This window comes from Rousettus aegyptiacus, unplaced genomic scaffold, assembly GCF_014176215.1.
Source record: "Rousettus aegyptiacus isolate mRouAeg1 unplaced genomic scaffold, mRouAeg1.p scaffold_m13_p_15, whole genome shotgun sequence".
Classification (NCBI taxonomy): domain Eukaryota; kingdom Metazoa; phylum Chordata; class Mammalia; order Chiroptera; family Pteropodidae; genus Rousettus; species Rousettus aegyptiacus.
Window position 1 is genome coordinate 32174766 of NW_023416290.1, and position 14046 is coordinate 32188811.

Sequence of the window (14046 nt, forward strand, 5' to 3'; positions counted from 1 at the left end):
ATAAGGCTGAAGTTTCCCCGACTCTCTCCTGCTTCGTGTGGGGAAGTCGTTAATTCAGGGACATAGGAGTCAAGCCAGTGACCACACCTGCAGGTACCTAGCTTACTTCCTAAAAGGAGCCTTTCACAGCAAGGCTGCATAAAGTCAGATCCTTCAGATCCAGAAGAGAAGTGAGGAGAAGCAGAACTGCTCTAGAGAAGCCACAGACTCAAGAATGAGCTGTGCTTCACTAAACAGATGTAGTCCAGGAAAGGAAACAGAATATAGTATTTAAAGTGCAAAAGGATATGATAGGGTTGAGAAGCTGACCCTGCACCCTGAGTCACATCCAACCAAGACAGCCACCCTGAAGACTGTTGGTTTATAAGTGGATCTACCTTTCTCTGAAGTCAGGAGTTGAACCCTAGCACTTGGCTTCCTAAAGAGTTCTTTGTTGTGTTGTTTTGTTTTTAAACATGTCAGAGCACTCTCTGCTTGTCTCCTCTTCTTTACTAACCTTCTTCTCTATGTTCATGATCAATATCATTAGGGGTTTAAGACTTTGGGTCTCTGAGTCAAACATACTTTGGTTCATATTATAACTACTACATTAGTTATTGCCTGTGACTCAGACAAATTATTTACATTTCTTAAGCCTTGGTTTTCTTGTCCCCAGGATGGATATAAAAATCATGCTTAGATTGTGAAAATAATACGAAGTATGACATGTAAAGCACTTAACTTACTACTTGTTACATAGTGTGTGTATGTGCTTGATGAATGGTAGTTATCTTTATCAACATCCTCCTCTGCTTCCTCCTCCTCATCATCATCATTACGATTACAATTACAAAGGCCCTACTTCCTTCTCTGGCTGATTTAGTATTGGGAGGGTCCAGCTTGGAAAAATCACTGATTGAGCATCTCCTGCAAACATCTAACCTACTTATAAAAGACACCCCACAATAGCTCCTCTCCTCAGGATGCATTTCTTTTCAAGCTCAGAGATCGATGTCAAAACCCCATGGAGAACCTTGTGGTGTTTTGGAGTGAGGTAGATGTGTGGAGGAAGCTAGGGCATAACTGGGGTCTCAAGAGGCTCCAAATCCTGGCTGCTGGAGTCTTTGGGTTCACTGGGTGTTGGTCTCACCTGGTCTGCTCCTCACCTTGCTCAGGTAGGGTGAAGCATGGTTTGGTAAGCCAAGTAGCTCAGGGGTTAACATCTGAGGGGCCTCCAGAATCATTAGAGGGTCTGGATTTCCTGCTGCTGAAAAGCTTCTATGAAGAAAAATAACTTTCCTAAAAATATGCTAAACTCAAACTTATTTTGAGATTCCATCAACAATGGGATGATCTGTTTGCATAACCTTCCTAAATGCAGACACTAAGATACAAAAGCATTATTTGACCTTAAGGGAATAATTAGCTTAAAACAATTATTAGCAAGTTTCTTCTTAGGCCCTGTAGTATTAGGTAATGCAATCATTCTGCTAAAAAACGTTGTTATTTATTATTATTACTTCGAGTTAGCCAAATGCTGTGGAAACCAGTACCAAGCTTCGTAAATTTCTCCCACACTGCTCTGGCCACACTCATTAGCAGTGGCCTGTGGTTCAGCTGGAAATCTGCCTCTACCCTTGCTCCAAAAAATCACGGGTGAAGGGTCGCCCACACTACATTCACCTACTCCACAAGGTAATCAGACACTTAAGTTCTTTCAATCTTAAAACTAAATCGTTATAAAAGACAACACATGCTCACTATAGAAAATTTGAAATATAAAAAAGGCAGAAAATACAACTCAGAATCTTATCACCCAGAGATAACCACCATTAATACCTTAATGTCATCTACCTATCTTTCCATATACTTTAAAAAAAATCCCCTATTGTTGGACACTTAAGGTATTTTGAGGTCCTGCTAAACAATTTTTTGCTCTGTCCTGCTAAAGAATTTCTACTCCATGTTCTATGATTACCTTAGTATAAATGTCATTTCAAGGAATGTCATTACTGAGTCAGAATTTCCACATTTTTGTTTAAGTTGACTTCCAGAAAAATTTCCACATTTTTATTTAAGTTTGGCCGCCAGAAAAATTATTATTCATTTTCTCTCCTTTCAGCAATGTATGAGATTGCCTGTTTCCTCAGACACTTTTACTAGTCCTAGGAATTGTTATTTTTTTAAAAAGTCATAGTTTGATACATGAAAAATTTATACTCCTTTGGTTATTGGCAAAGTCGAGCATGTTTTCCTAGGATTCTTGGCCATTTGCATTTCTTCGACATGAGTTACCTATTTATGTCTATCGTTCATTGTGTATTCTTCATCTTTTTCTTGTAGATTTATAAAAGCACAAAATATAACAAGGAAATCAATTTTCTGTGTACTGTATAAGTTGTAATACTTCCTCAAGATAGTTGTATTTTAATTTTACTATCTTTTTTGGTCCACATTTCTACCCTAGGATTATTTCTAGTTCGAAGTATCTCCAGCGACACTGAGGGGGGGAAAAAACTTGGTGGGAAACCGTGGGAGTGAAAACCAGTATTTAGTCAATTCTTCCTGTGTGCCAGGATCTGTGCTGGCCATTTTGTATACTATCCCGCATATAACCCTCATGACTTTTGAGGTCGGTATTTTTAAAAATTTATTTTAATTAGTTTCAATATACAGTACATTGGTTAGACATCTATGTAGTTCATAAAATGATCCCCCCAATCGCTCCCTCCCTCCCCTGACCCCTCCACCTAGACAATGTATTAATGTTAACTGCGTTCCCCATGCCATGCTCTCCATCCCCATGACCACCCATCAGCTACTAATTTGTATTTTTTTAACCTTTCACCCCCTTCTCCCAGCCTCCCAAACTCCCCTCCCCTCTGTCCATTACCAAATTGTCCACTATATTTGTGAGTCTGTTTTTGATTAGTCTGTTCTTTTTATTCCTTAAATTCCTCATATAAGCGAAATCATATAGTGTTTATCTTTCTCTGTTTGGCTTAAATACCTTCGAGGTCCATCCAAGCAATATCTTTTTCCATCCCCTTCCTTTTCACATGTAAGGGTCTTGTTTTCTTATCCTTTCAGCCACTCTATCTTTTGGTTGGAGCACTTAATTCTTTTCCATTTAAGGTATTTAATGATAGGAATGTAGTTGTTCCCATTCTTTATTCCTGCTTTTGGTACATGTTTTTTCTTCTTAAAGAAGTCTCTCCAACATTTCCTGTAATACTGGCTTGGTGATAATAAATTCCTTTAGCTTATTTTTATCTGGGAAGCTCTTTATCTGTCCTTCAACTCTAAATGATAGCTTTGCTGAATAAATTATTCTTGGTTGTAGATCCTGGGTCTTCATCCTGTCAAATATTTTGTGCCAAGCCCTTCTGTCCTGCATAGTTTCTTTTGAGAAATCAGCTGCCAGTCGTATGGGTGTTCCCTTATAAGTAATTATTTGTTTTTCTCTTGCTGCTTTGAATATTCTTTCTTTGTATTTAATCTTTGACATTTTAATTATGATGTTTCTTGGTATGGGCCTCTTTTGATCCCTGTTTTTTGGAATTCTCTGAGCTTCCTGGGGGTTTATGTCCATTTCTTTCACCAGGTTAGGGAAGTTTTCCATCATTATTTCTTCAAACTGCTGTTCAACATCTTGATTTTCTTTAGTTACGCCGATCAGATGGACGTTTGGACCCTTAATAATGTTCCATATGCTCCTTAAATTATTTTTATAGTCGTGGCGTCTTATCTCTTGCTATTTTGATTGTATGTCTTTGGCTTTCCCGTCCTCTACATAGGGCATTTGATCCTTTTCTTTATTCACTTTTGTTTATTCCTTTGTTTATTCCATTTAAGATACTGCTCATCTCAGATAGCGTGTTCTTCATTTCAGACTGGTACCTTTTGCAATTTCCATTTCCATTTTTTTGTTTTTTACCTCTTTGTTGAAGTTCTCACTGAATTTATCTACACTTCCAAAAAGTTCATTGAGCATATTTATAACCAGTGTTTTGAACTCTGCATCTATTAGATTGCTTGACTCCATTATTTCTGGACCTCTATTCTGTTCTCTCATATGGTTTCTGCTTCTTTATCTTCCCATTTTGGTGCTTTCTGTGTCTATTTCTATGTCCTAAGCAAAGCGCCTAAGTCTCCCAGACTTATCAGTGTGGATTTGTGATGTAGGAGTCCAGTGGCACAGTCCTGAGAGGGGTTCAGCTGCAGGCCAAACTTAGCTCCAGCTTCTACCCCTCCAGGGCCAGGAAGCAATCCCAGATGCTGTGCTTATTGTTACTTCAAAAGGCCACACCAGAAATTGAGGCCAGCTGCCTCCAGTGTGAGTCTAGGTGCTGCTCAGCAAGGAGCACCTGACTCACCTAGGACACACCTGGATGTGGGTTGGGTGGGGCTGCAAGTTGGAGGAGACGGGGTTTTAGGAAATCCTCTTGGTGGAGCAAACTGTTATCCAGTTTGATGGCGCCATGGCTGTGATGAAGCTGTGTACAGCGCACTGGTAGCGGGGCGGGCTCAATAGGGAACAATGGACACCACTAGCACTTCTGTATAAAGCAAGTATCACCTCAGCCCTCACTCTGACAATGTCTCCCTATTAGTCCCAGGTGCCATGTCCACACAGCCGAATCAGCAGTGGTGCTCAGAGCAAGCGGGAAAATCCGCTCACAGATGCAGCCCCTTTAAGAGGCGTCTGCCACTGCCACAGCCTCAGTCTTACCTGCTCCAGACCAGGCAGCCCTGCGTCCTCGCCCCGTCCTACCTTCTGCCGTTGCAGGGTGCTTTCTTGGATTTCTCCCTAGTTGTATGGCTTGTTCATCAGGATCCCAGGCGACCTTTCCTTGCTGCTGCTCCTTATTTCTGTCACAAATTTGATTTGGTTGCCAGAGGAATGAACAGAGCCTCTATCATCTACGCTATTTTTTTTTCCTCCATGAGGTAGATATTGTTGATGATTTTTATATAGCAACTTGACTAGGCCATGGAGTGCCCAGACATTTAGCCAAACATTATCCTGGATGAGATTAACATTTGAATCAGTAGACAGTACAGCAGATTGCTCTCCAGTGTGGGAAGCCTCGTTTAATATGTTAACCACCTGAACAGAATACAAGGCTGAGTAAGAAAGAATTTTCTCTCTGCCTGACTATCTTCGAGCTGGGACATGGGTTTTCTTCTGCCTTCAGATTTGGACTCAGACTGGAACTTACACCCTTGGCTCTCCTTATTCTTAGGCCTTTGGATTTTGATGAGAGTTATACCATTGGCTCGCCTGGGTCTGGACTTCTCAAATTTCATGATCACATCAGTCAATTCATTACAATAAATGAATAAGTGAATAAATAAATTTATAGACACATATAATGTATATGTGAAATATATATAATTTTATGTATCTATAAATTATGTGTGTGTGTGTGTGTATGTGTATCCATCCTATTGGTCCTGTTTATCTTGAGAATCCTAACTAATTGCCTCCATTTTGCAAATGAGGATACGGAGGCTCAAAGAATTTCAGTCACCTAAGCTACTGTCACCCAGTTGGTAAGCAGCAAAATGGATTCCTTGTTTATCTGGCACCAAAGTCCATGCTCCCAAAGTCCATGTAGGCTCTGGGGACAGCGTATTCTAGCAGGGCTGAGATCAGAGGAGGAGAATGAGGTGAGTCATACAAGTGAAGGGTTGGATTTTGCTTTTATTTAAAAGTTTGATATTTCACACATCATGGATTTTTTTCATTAATTTTTACTTTTAAATATATTACATTAAAATATTATTTCTCTTCAATGTTGAAATTTTTGCTCCACCCTTAAATTTTGTGCACAAGTGGGTGACTCACCTCACCCTAAATGGGAGGGACCCTTCATCCTTTTCAAAAAAACAAAGATGGGGGCATGGGGAGGGGTGAAGTTGGTGAACTGAGTGCAGGCTGGGGTCAGGAGCATTGGGTTTAGACAACGTTTTCATGGTGACTTTCCATGTGGCTCTGAGCAGTATTCTTGGCCTTTCTGTGTCTCTAGGCCTGTTAGTAGCAGATCCGCTTCTCCCTGCCTCAGAAGCAGGGATGGAAAATAAATGTGTTCAATATGTTTATTCTTGGGGTTCTTTAGAAGAAAAATGGTGTGCATAAATGCACACAATATTGATGTTTGGCGATGAGCAACATTTGACATTATTTCTGTTTACATATCATTTTATTTAAAAGGCACACTTCCTTCCCAGCCCAGGCTCCCAGAAGGCAGGGAGAGTCAGACTAGCAGGCTCCAGGCCCAGGGTGGTGGGAGAAAAAGGCCTCCAAGTTGAGGCTGCCTCCTTCAGCCCAGAATAAGCCTTCCAGAGAATGGTCTGTGCTTCTAAGATGGGGTGGAGGTGGTTGAGGGGAGGCGCATTTAGTTCTTTGAACTCCGAGGCTTGCCCAGGCTATTTTCTAAGGTGAGGTCTGCCCAGTTCGCCCAGGGCTCCAATATTCTCCATCCACATTGTAACCATTCTCCCCTCTGAGACAATTCCCACTTCCTCTGCCTGGAAGGAGGCCTGATAGCTAATCACATTCTCGCTCACTTTGTCCACTCCAGCGGCCACATGACTGAGGAGAAATGGCAAGAAACTCGACTCCTGAAACTGGGCCCAACTGATATAGGCCCCAGTTCCTGGAATTACAGCAGAGAGGGTGGGGGCCAGCTATCCCAAGGCTTGGGTTCTGTCCTGCATGGCAGGGTTTCAAAGTCCATGCAGGCCCCAGCTGGGCTGCCTGCCTCCCACAGAAGAGGAAAGAAATCCAGTCCCCAAAGCTCCCTCCTCACCCACCAGCCTTCTCTATCCCACAGCCTGAGGGTCTCTGCTGGCTCCTGACCTATCCTGCATAGACCCTCCCCTCCCTGGGTCACGTTCTGCCTCAGATCACAATTGCATATGCTCTTACTTGCCTTATGTGGGCAGAGTCAGGTCAATAGAGAATTTATCTTGCTAAACAATTGCTACATATGCATCATCTTATTTGCTCCTCACTCTGGGAGGTAGGCACTAGATACTAATATTATTACCATTCTACAGATGGGGAGACTGAAGCTTCAAGGGGTAAAGTAACTTGCCCAAGATCACTAGCAGGTGCCTGGGTCAAGAGTTAAGCCTGTGTCCGTTTAGTGACAAAGCTGGTGCACTGACCCGACAAGCCAGGGGTTTCAGACACCAGGGACCACAGGAGTCAGATCAGAAGTACAAATGAAAGACAAGGAGCAGGTGGAATCCCACAACACAGGAGGAGCACATCCGTGTGAGGGAGCAGGGGCTTCGCCCCTCTAGCGGATTTTACCATGTAGAAATGCAGGCCCAGTATAGCCAAATGGATTTTTCAAGAAGAGCTTAAAAGCAACATTACTGGGTGAAATTTCCTGATTTAAAAATTTTGGCAACTTGTTAAAAATAAAAGCAAAACAAACAAACACTGTGCAGGCTGAACAATAGAAGTCCTTGGGTCAGATACAGTCCATGAGCTAGCCATTTATAACTTGGGTTCTACCAGATCGCACCACACTGTGCTCTGCAAGTTAGGTACACAGTGAATGTTTGTTACATTAAATGGAAAGTAAACCAGCCCTATTCTGAGAACAGCTGTATTTGCAGGGAGAAAAAAAAAGTACAATCTGAACTACCCCTAAAGATGCATAACTTTAAGTGGCACAGCTTAGTGGTGATGCCTGCTGGGGCAGCAGATGCACATATAGACCTGGCTGGTATATTTACCAGACACTTTGAAATGAATCCTCCTACCAAGTATCCAGGGTGAGACCACACCCTAGGAGGAAGGACGCGTTTACACAGCACTTGATCCTGCAAATACTTGGCCTCTCTTTCTCTTACCTGTGCAAGCATTCCAAGACTCAGCCCTGAGACTTCAGCAACTCTCTCTGTCTCATCTTCCAGAAAGAAGGGACTTCAGCCCCTTTCATGGACTTGACTGTCACAACTCACCCAAACCTAAAGCCAAGTTCACTATCTTTCTCCTAGAATCAGCTTGCCCACTCTCCAGCTGGCCTCATTCAGTCACTTGCACTATCATTCTTCTTGGGCAGCTCCAAATCCCAGCCTCATTCCTTTATCTTTACTCTTTCCTGCCATTAATCAGCCTCAAACCCTTAGCCAATGTCTCATTCAACCTCTCATCACGTCATACCTGGTCATTGGTATGTGCTCTTAACTAATGTAAATGGTATAATATTTGGAGATATTAACTGAGGTTCCCCCTCCATTCCTTTTTTTTTCCCTTCATGGATCTCCCACATTCAAACTAGGCTGTGAGGTATCCACTTATTGCTTGAAGAGAGGGTTGTTAAAGCTTAACAAAAACATCAAGTTCTATTTGAATTCAAAAACCAATGATCAGGCTTGAGGACTAGAGGCTCAGTCAGAGAAAGTTTCTTCTCACACCCTTTTTCCCCAGGAGATAAATATTCCCTGTGCCAGCATTGGGGAAAGTATGGAAGAAGATGTGGAGAAACTGGTGGGTTCCTCATAAGAAACCCTGTTCTTTTCTCTCACTTACAAGCTGAGCCCTAGATAGATTTGAGAGGCATTTCAGAGCAGATGAAACATGTTTCATTTGCCAGCAGGAGCCTAGCACAGCCCAGATACTGAGGGGTAGAAATAGCTATATAGGGTGTCCAGGGGATACGCCTTCAAATGTTCTCCCAGAGTCTCCTGTGGCTCCAGCAGTTATGGGAGAACAGTCAAATTCCTTAAGTTCTCTAGAAAGGCCAACCAAAAAAGATACTCGGGGTGAAGGTGGAGGAGGCCACAGCTGCAACCTCATTGGCTCAATGACTGAGTACCTGCTAAGAGGAGGGTGTCTCAGTTGCTGCTCGGGTAGGCAAATAATGACCAAAAACATGACTCCCATTCCCAGCGTCCCCTGCCCACCATTTTTGCCATGCCCCAGGGCTCTGGAATTCAAACATAATTTTGGGGTGGGTGGGAGTTGCAAAATCAGAATTGACAGAGATTATTAAATCTATACCACCACTCAATCAAAGAAGAGGAAATATAAAATAATAATCGTAGAAAAATAAAGTTCTACTTCTTATGATTTGAGTTTGTGTCCTGAAATTCAGAAATGCTCCTTATCTCTGTTCTTTCCATATTCCAAACTATTCTGTATTCTGCAGCTGGATTAATTGTCCTAACCACTTCGCCCTTTTGTGGATCCAAAGAATAATTATTGAATGGATACAATGAGCCAGGAGCTATGTTAAGAGATTAAAAACCTTAAATAGAATTAATTTAAAAAGTAGAATAACATTACATTGAGATGCCATTTTTCAAGCAATAATCCAAAAGTTTGACAACATTCTCTATTTGGGAGGCTGTGAAGAAGCGAGCACTCAAAACATCACAATTGGAAATGAAAAATGGTACAGCCTCTATCAAAGGGAATTTGGCAATATCTAGCAAAATTACAAATGCATTTGACCTTTGAACAATCTATCCTACTTGTAAGAATCTATACCAAAGAAACATTAGCAAAGTATGAAGGGCTATATGCATAAGAATATTATTAATTATACTATTTATATTAGCAAAGAATTGGAAGCAACCCAAATGTCTATCAATAGGGAACTGGTTAAGTAATCATGGAGTTTATCACTATTAAAATATACAACAGATTATTATGCAGCTTTACAAAGGAATGAGAAATATTTCTACAGTCTGCTATAGAATGATCTCTAGAACATATTAACAAATGGAAAAAAGGGGAAGCATACTATGTACTGTCCTGACATACTATCTCAATGTCAGTGGTTCTTAAACCCTTTAGGTGAAAAACCGACAGAAACTTCATAATAAATGAATCATGCTGATAATACCTGAACCTAATGATAAGTCTTAAGATGACAAAAAGAAAGTAACTAAACATTGTAGGCCCCCTGACATGGTGCATTTAGAAGCATACACCACCACTTATGAGGTATTTCTCTATATTATGTCACATTTCATCTGAGGAGGAGATTACGTGTATACACACATCACTTGTATATTTTTTTAAATGTGAGATAACAAAAACTAATGGTTACCTGTAGAAGAGAGAGGAAATAAAATGGAGAAGACAAGGATAAAAGCAAGACTTTTCTGGAGGTATCTTGTTTTCTAGATTTTTACCTTGGAACAATGGAAGTGCTTTACATAATTATAAAACAAAATGAATGAAATGTAATCCTTAAAAATTGAAAGTGAATAAAATAATTAAGCTCATGTGTCAATTGGTGGCTTAATCACATAAGGAAGAATTATTTCAAATGACTTTAAAGCACACTAATCTGGTTATAAAACTCTAGTGAGATATAGCTTAAGGATTAAAAAAAACCCCAAAAACCTCTGAATAGAAATAGTAAACTGTTTCCCAGTAGTTAAATTGTTAATAATATTTCTATTGTTATTCTAAAATATACATAATTAAGGTAAAGCAAATAACTAATTAAAGATTTTCAGAATAAGAGAAAAGAAATACAAATATAAAATTAAAGAAGTAAAGTAAAAACACATGTGGTTTTAAATTTGAATTCTCCACGTGAGTCCAGGATATACCTGTTTCCCATCTCCAACTGCTGAAAAGACCTCAAGAGTTCATTAACTACCTAGAAATAATGAGCACATTGGAGCCAAGATTGTCATCTCATTCTCTACTACTACAGATAATCCTTTCCACAAGGAAGAAAACATATCTGTGGACAGCTTCCTATATGCATATCCCTGCTTAGTTCCAATGTAAGAGTCCTGGGGAAGGGCCCTGATTGATTTGGTTTAGTCTTGTGCCCACTCCTAGACCAACTGTAAGCCAGGGAGTGAGATTGAACCCCTATTGGGACCACAGAGACGGGGAGAGGAACAGCTGCCTCCCAAAATGGGCCAACTGCCACCAGAAGGAAGGAAAGGAGCTGGATATGTAAACCATGAAGTGTCCACTCTATGAGTTAATGATATGTCCACTATGTGAGCCACTTGTGACAATGGTTGTTTTAATTTACTAAGATATATTTAACTATTTACTCCTATGAATTATAAACTTTTATTAAGTCAAAAAGAACTGACATTGAATCTACCTAGTATGTGCCAGGCACTGTGCTAGGCCCAAAGCAGTAAACTAAAAGACAAAAAACCCTGTCTTCATGAAGTAGAATATAACAACAATAAATAAACAAGTAAACAGTATGATAATGTTGATAAGTCCTATGGAGAAAAATAAAGATAATGAAGATAGAGAGTGCTAAGGTAAAAGAGTTTTAAATAGGCTAGTCAAGGAAATTCTCAATAAGAAGTTGACATTTGAGTAAAGACCTGAAGGAGATGGGAGAGCCAGCCATGCAGACATCCAGGGAAAAAGAGACTCAGGCAGAGGACACAACAAATGCAAAGGCTCTGAGGTGGGAACAAGAGAGTCAGTTTGTCTGCAGAGAACATGAAAGAAGAGAATGGTAGGAGAAGACATCGAAGAAATAATGGTAGGCCAGACCGCAGAGCCTTGTGCGTTAGACTAAGGACTGGCACTTGGAGTGAGCGGGACACCATTGAGCAGAGGAGCGGCATGATCTGACATGACCTGACATTCCACATGACCCCCACCTCCCAAAAGCATTTATTTTTCAAACTGCGGTTTAACACACACCCTTGAAGTAGCCTCAGGGTTGATGTAAGAAATAGCCAAAATTAGCATACCTTTCCATTTTCAATATAACTGTTTCCAATCATTGACTAGGTCCCAAGTTTCCCTCTGGTATCATTTTTTTAATCTGTCTGGAAAATTTCCTTAGCAATTCTTTGTGAGCGAGTCTACTGACAACAAATTCTCTCAGTTTTGCTTATTTGGAGAATGTCTTTATTTCACTTTTCTTCCTGAAAGATATTTTCACTGGATATATAATTCTGGGATGACACTACTTTTATTTTCAGCACTCACAAATGTGGTGCCATTTCCTTCTAGACTGCAACTTTGCTGATAGGAAGTCCTCAGTCATTGCTGTTCTACTACAAATACCATATCTGGATGTTTTCAAATTTTTCTCTGTCTTTAGTTTTTAGTAGTTTGATTATGAAATAGCTGAGCATGAATTTCTTTTGGTTTATTCTGTTTAGAGGTCACTCGGCTTCTTGAATCTGTAAGTTTTATGTTTTCCAACAAATTTGGGAAGTTTCTAGACATTTTTTTTTCCAGCACTGCACTCTTTCCCCTCTCCTTCTGGGATCTGATGACATAAATGTTAGACTTTTTGGTATTACCCAAAAAGGGTATAAAATCTCTGTTCACTTTTCCAATACTTTTTTATTGTTCAGATTAGATAATTTCTATTGATCTATCTTTAAGTTCATCGACTCTTTCCTCTGTCGCTTCCTTTCTGCTTTTGAGCCCATCCAGTGAGTTTTTATCTCAATAATTATGATATATTTTTAGTTCTAAAATTTCCATTTGGTTCTTCACATCTTCTATTTCTTTGCTGATACTTTCTATCAACCTATTCACGTCAAGAGAACTTGCCCCTCTAAAGAGTTTATCATGCCAGATGACAAAAGAAAAATATTTACAAGGACCATATTAATTATCACAGAGCAGGCAAAAAGAGTGAATCTGGAGTTGAGAGGCAATGACGTGATAACCAGCAAAGGCTGATACTTCTTTAGCGGATGTGTTTTCAGGCAATGATATCACTACAACCCCCATGTTAACAACAACTTTGTGTAAATTACAGCTTCATTACTGACTTTCTTGAGAAATGGAAATTCAGTACTTATTATTTTTATTAAATATGCACCCATACTTTTAAGGTTGATGCTGATAAATTTTTAATTAAAAAGAATCACTAAATAATAAAATTAATAAAATATAATCACTGTAGCAAAACCGAAAGAGGCGAAAAGAGAGAGGGGGAAAGGGAGAGGTGAGGGAGTGAGAATATGCATTTGCCCTCATTTTGGATCATTTTTATTTATTTATTTTTATTTTTAATTTTTTTAAATTAAATTTATTGGGGTGGCATTGGTTAATAAAACGAGGTAGGTTTCAAGTGTACAATTCCATAATACATCATCCGTTTCCAGACATTATTTATTTTATTATCATCTGCATATTGCATTGTGTGTTCGGCACTCAGATCTCTTCCGTCACCATATATTTGACCTCCTTTACTCTTTTCTATCTTCCTCTACCCTCATTCCCTCTGGTAACCACCGTACTGTTGTCTGTGTCTATGAGTTTTATTTATTTTTTCGTTTTGTTTGTTTTCAGTTTTATGACCCATATATGAGTGAAATCATATGGTTCTCGATGTTTTCCATCTGACTAACTTCGCTTAGCATGACATTTTCAAGATCCATCCATATTCCATTGTATATATGTACCACAACTCCTTTATTCAATTATCTATTGAAGGCCACTTTAGTTGTTTCCATGTCTTGGCCACTGTGAATAATAATTCTGCAGTGAACATCATAGTACATATATCTTTATGAATAAATGTTTTCCAATTTAGAGATTAGATACCCAGAAGAGGGATTGCTGGGTCATATAGTAGCTCTAGTCCTAATTTTTTGAGGAACCTCCATTCTGTTTTCCATAGTGGCTGTACCAATTTTCAGTCCCACCAGCAGTGTATGAGGGATCCTTTTTCCTTACAACCTCTCCAACATTTGTGATCACTTGTTGATAATAGCCACTTAACAGGTGTGAAGTGGTATTTCACTGTGGTTTTGATTTGCATTTCCTTAATAGCTAGTGAAGTTGTACATCTTTTCATATATCCGTTGGTGTTTGTATGTCTTCTTGAGAGATGTGTGTGTTCAGGTCCTCTGCTCATTTTTCAATTGGATCGTTTGGGTTTTTTTGTTGTCAAGTTGTGTGAGTTCTTTATTTTGGATATTAACCCCTTATTGGAGGTGTCATTTGCAAATATCTTCTCCCATTCGGTTAGTTGCCTCTTTGTTTTGTTATGGTTTCTTTTGTTGTGTAGAAGCTTTTTAGTTTAATATAGTCTCATTCATTTATTTTTGCTTTTATTTCCCTTCCCTTTGAGG

The 14046-nt window shown here is 39.7% G+C and overlaps 1 long non-coding RNA gene across 3 annotated transcripts in view; it reads right to left on the minus strand.

Annotated features, from left to right (window-relative positions):
- LOC107517289 overlaps positions 1-14046 on the minus strand; it is a 44403-nt gene that overhangs the window by 12133 nt on the left and 18224 nt on the right. The gene's annotated exons all lie outside the window — the stretch shown is intronic.